General features: G+C 43.5%; 1 long non-coding RNA gene across 1 annotated transcript; it reads right to left on the bottom strand.

The window, feature by feature from the left end:
* Positions 1-1,876: 1,876 nt before the first annotated feature.
* Positions 1,877-3,523, bottom strand: LOC311095296. Its single transcript, XR_014608810.1, has 3 exons — positions 3,423-3,523; positions 3,262-3,344; positions 1,877-1,960 (listed from the first exon to the last, which is right to left on the bottom strand). It is a non-coding gene; the product is annotated as an uncharacterized lncRNA (long non-coding RNA).
* Between the last annotated feature and the right edge of the window lie 1,924 nt (positions 3,524-5,447).

Raw genomic sequence — 5,447 nt, 5'->3', positions numbered from 1 at the left:
GTCATGTGACACTGAAGACTGGAGTAATGATGCTGAAAATTCAGCTTTGATCACTGGAATAAATTACACTTTACTATATATTCACATAGAAAACATCTCGGTTACGTGTGGTAACCCTTGTTCCCTGAAGGAGGGAACGGAGACGTACGTCGGAGGAGACCGACAGAAATGGGATCTTCACAGAGAGACCAATCTACTTTGAGTGTAACTAAACGAGCCAATGCACATCGGCATACGATAATTGCGCCAGCTGCTTCTATCACGCAGTGTGGGTATATAATGAGCAGCAGGTGCAACGCATCTTCGGTTTTCGCTGAGGATCCGAGACAGAGACCCGGCCACCAAGCGGTGGTACAGCAACATGGGGCGTACGTCTCAGTTCCCTCCTTCAGGGAACAAGGGTTACCATACATAACAGAGACGTTCCCTTTCAGTCGGTCTCTCCTACGTACATTGGAGGAGACGGACAGAAATGGGATCCCTACTCAAAATGCCATGCTGTTGGCCCTTCCAGTGCCCTGCATAAGCCTCACTCTCTTGGGGGCAGAAGCTTATGCGGGGAGTATCAACCACTGATGTTCCCTATGACCCACTCAGTGAGAACATTGGATAACACTGGGAAAGTGTGCCATTCCCAGGGGAAGGGGAACACTGCGGACACCACATCCTGCCCGGAGGGAGGTAACATGTGGAGAATACACAAATGGATTAGCCAAGCAGGGTAGTACAACATATGGAAGTCTCTGGGGTGGTTCCAGCCTAAGTCTAGGGGGGAAGCGGACCGACAGAGAAGGTAGCCGTACCGTGTAAGAAAACACATATGGAGTCGCCACAGGGGCCACTACATATGGGACCCAGCCTAACAAAGGTTCCTCAATGCATGTGAGTGTTAGGCCTGGCGTCAGACTGCCGCAGGGGTGACAAAGGAACTCAACAGGGTTAGCCGTTTCCGGGTAACTTGCTGGAGCAATAAATGCATGTATCTGGCCCACCAGGCGAGAATGGCATAATAAGCATAAAAATAGAGCAAAGGTATTTAAAATCCACTGCATGGAAGGCTGATTGAAGACATTTGATGGGAGAAATCAAGGAAATCACATGTAATATCATGATGTCACCACTAGATGCCTGTATAGCCCTATATTAATATACATACAGGGCTGTGTATTGCATTTGGAGATGTACTGTATTCAGACAATTCAGATAAAGTAGTACATTTTAAAAATGTCAAAACATAACATTTTCGGTCTAAAATGACCAAAGACCACCAGAGGATTCAGTGAAATTGATCATTTATTTGAAAGATTAACACATATTCAGTTACTGTTCTTTTAGTAAACCTAGTTAGTCGTCTATCTAGATGGCATCTGAAGTAATCACAGGCTCACTCTCGACACAAAGCCTTTTCCAGCCAGTTAAGATATTATTTTGGCTCAATTCCTTAACTGAGAAAGTAATCCCATAATGCACTGGGACAAGCTCAGTGAATAAAATAATCCAAGATGGAAATAGTTCTATTCCATTCACATTTATTAATGTACCCATAACAAATGCATATCTGATTAAAATGAACGGATGGAACAAGTATTGTTATTTTGCATATTAGTTCTGCTAGTTTAGCAACACGTAAAATTCAAACTGTGTACTTCAACCAGAATAGACAGAAACTTGGACTACACATCTACAGACTCAAAATGTTGATATTAAATGCACTGTAGTTAGATATTTTAAATAACTAATTTAATAACAAAATAATAATAATGTTATCCACATTTTACTGTGAAATTTCCTCCCATTTAAAAACAAAAGAAAAGACATTGTGTCGCCCTCAGAGTGTCATCATTCAGCCTTTCTAAACGAGTCCTCAGCGAGACGAGACTCACCCTGAAGAGACTGCAGTGGCTCCCCTCGTCCTCGTCCTCTCGGACCCACCGACACACAGCCTGGCTGAGGAGAACTGCTGTGGAAACACAGAAAACAAGATCTTTAGGTATTATGATGAGTTTGAAAAAGTTTTAAAATGTTTAAGTTCACTCAAAAATTCTTCATGTTGTTCCAAACCCATATACTGTTATTTTCCATGCAACACAAACTCTTCATGTGGCTCTTTTCCATTAAAGGTCACATGTTATGCCCCTTTTCACAAAACGTAATATAAATCTATGATGTCCCCAGAATGTGTCTGTGAAATTTCAGCTCAAAATACCCCAGATCATTTATTATAGCTTGTCAAATTTGCCCCTTTTTTGAGTGTGAGCAAAAAGGCTCAGATTTTGTGTTTGTCCCTTTAAATGCAGAAGAGGGCGGAGTCTTTACACGAGCTTCAGATACTCTGGCAATAACAAAACACACCAGTGCAGCCTTACGGAGAGACTCGGGAAGAGTTTCACTTTTAGGGGCCGTTCACATATCACGTTTAAAAATGTGTGGAAGGTGCAGCTATGCTTCTGTCTCCTTCTTTCCAAAGCGCTTGCGCTCCCGTGGCGTCTGCCATTGCTATGCAACCATGAACAGCGACGAGGAAGTTTCTGTAATGGATTTCCACCCCCGAAAAACTCTTGCTGTAGCTCTGCTACAAGATTTATTTACGGAGAAGATAAAAAAAACCCTGTAATGTTTGGGTGAACCCCATCCTTCATGTTGACTGAGCTTTTAATGTTGTTACTGAAAGGGTGAAGCTGATTGGTTGGTTCTTGTCACATGACTGGCGGCAAACTGAAACCAAACATTTTCAATAAAACATCAATATCTAAAGCTCTGTTAATTCTCAAAAAGAACTTCTGCAGATGAATGGCAGAAATAAAGTCAGTCAGGTCATTAATAAGTGAAGCTGGTAATGCTGTTTGTGGAGTTGTTTAATCCTCCTCTGCTGAGATCTTCACAGATGTAATGTCTTCTTTTATCTTCAGTTGATGTAATCTAAGGCTGGTTGAAGTCAGTTGTAGTTCTTGAGTTTCTCTTTTTCTGTTCTTGTTGTTTCTCTTTCCTTCAGTGATTCTGCTTGTTAACAGCAGGTGTTCATCACTAATGCTCAATCATCACTTAATTAATCTCTTAATTATCATTAACTTTAACTCTGATCAGAGTTACTTTAACACTCTTTAGAGTGGGACCATATGTACTCTGAGCAGAGTTACTTTAACTCTTTGCTGTGTAGAAAAAAGTAACAGCTTGAAAGTGTGGAATGACAAATAATGGCAGAATTCAAATTTTTGGGTGAACTTTTCCTTCTAGTTGACTGCTGGAGTTGTTGTCCCAGACCTTACTGTCATCTGTAAACTCTGTGTGTGTGTCTGCGCTGCTTCAGCGATGCCGTTTTCCCTTTGTCTGCAGTTCTCAGAGCTCTGCTGGAGGAGAACACAGTCAGTGTCGTCTACACACACATTAAGCTCTTCATTTAACGTCATTCATTGAAGTCTCACCGTCTGGTTCTCCACTGTTCCCAGCCTGTGTTCCCGCTCGGACTGCGAGTGCAAAGTGTTTTGTGTTTTGGGAAGGACTGGCGGTGCTGTCAGTGAGTGATGATGAATGGCAGGTGGAGGGGTCAGGGGGGTCACAGGGGTCAGCAGGGTCAGGGGGGTCACAGGGGTCAGGGGGGTCAGCGGGGTCAGCAGGGTCAGGGGGGTCACAGGGGTCAGGGGGGTCAGAGGGGTCAGCGGGGTCACGGTCTCCTCCAGAATCTTCCTCTCCTGTATCGACCACACAAACACAATCAGTGGCAAAGCTTCTATGAGCAAACAAGTAGCGAAACTTTTCACATTTCAGTGGTGTGATGATCTGTAAAGTATCTTACAACAATTTACCATGGTAAGCATGCTTTCACACTGTTTGAGGATCTCAGATTCATGTATTGGTCTACTCTGCTCTGATTGGTCAGATGACCCAGTCTGTTGTGATTGGTCTACTCTGCTCTGATTGGTCAGATGACCCAGTTTGTTGTGATTGGTCTACTCTTCTCTGATTGGTCAGATGGTCCAGTCTGTTGTGATTGTCTACTCTGCTCTGATTGGTCAGATGGCCCAGTCTGTTGTGATTGGCCTACTCTGCTCTGATTGGTCAGATGGCCCAGTCTGTTGTGATTGGTCTGCTCTGCCCTCTCTGATTGGTCAGATGGTCCAGTCTGTTGTGATTGGTCTGCTCTGCCCTCTCTGATTGGTCAGATGGTCCAGTCTGTTGTGATTGGTCTACTCTGCTCTGATTGGTCAGATGGTCCAGTCTGTTGTGATTGGCCTATTCTACTCTGATTGGTCAGATGGCCCAGTCTGTTGTGATTGGTCTGCTCTGCCCTCTCTGATTGGTCAGATGGTCCAGTCTGTTGTGATTGGTCTGCTCTGCCCTCTCTGATTGGTCAGATGGTCCAGTCTGTTGTGATTGGTCTACTCTGCTCTGATTGGTCAGATGACCCAGTCTGCTGTGATTGTCTACTCTGCTCTGATTGGTCAGATGGTCCAGTCTGTTGTGATTGGTCTACTCTGCTCTGATTGGTCATATGACCCAGTCTGCTGTGATTGGTCTACTCTGCTCTGATTGGTCAGATGGCCCAGTCTGTTGTGATTGATCTACTCTGCTCTGATTGGTCAGATGGCCCAGTCTGTTGTAATTGGTCTACTCTGCTCTGATTGGTCAGATGGCCCAGTCTGTTGTGATTGATCTACTCTGCTCTGATTGGTCAGATGTCTGAGTATCGGCGCGTCCCTAGCAGGAAGTAAGGCTGGAATTACTGATGACACGTTTCAGACAGTTCAGAATCATTTTTTTCTTTTGGGAGGCAATAACTTTATTTATCTGAACTTTTATCTTTAAAACTTTACAGACCTTTTACATTCACAAACAGCTCTATGACACACTGCATGAAAGGTCATATCTGAGAAAGCATAATAGGTGCGCTTTAAGTATGTGAAAAAAAGTACGGAAGAAAACCAATATCTATTCAGTATGCAAATATTACAATGCCGTCAGAGCTATCGTTTACATTTTGAATGGTGGTAAATATTGTAACGATGTCAGTCAATGGGAGATTTGTAAACTTCAAGACCTGCAAAGAGAGAAACTTCACCTCCTCATGGTAGCGCCTCTCCTCCTCTTCCACTTCCTTCTGCGCCTGCTCCCATTCCTGCTTCAACTTCTCCTGTTCACGCCGATATTTCTCCTGTCATCACACACATGCATTTCATCCATTAATGCAGAATATACAAATGCCTTTAGGAGACCCTCTAACACTTGAAACTCCAAATGGCTCTTTAAAGCTACAATATGGATTTTTTCGCCACTAGGGGTCGCTAACCTCTTACAATAACAAAGGCGTAGGTTGATGACGCAGTGATAAGCGGAATTATGCATCTTGTCGTCATGCTGAAGGATCTAATAATGTTTATGTATGAGTGAATACATTGATGTTTTTAACATGACTGTGGAATGAAGCAGAGCGCGAGTGCTAATGGTAGACA

Source organism: Abramis brama, assembly GCF_963993115.1.
Source record: "Abramis brama genome assembly, chromosome: 13".
Classification (NCBI taxonomy): domain Eukaryota; kingdom Metazoa; phylum Chordata; class Actinopteri; order Cypriniformes; family Leuciscidae; genus Abramis; species Abramis brama.
Note: the sequence above shows the minus strand (reverse complement) of the source record. Positions and strands in the feature narration are given on the sequence as shown.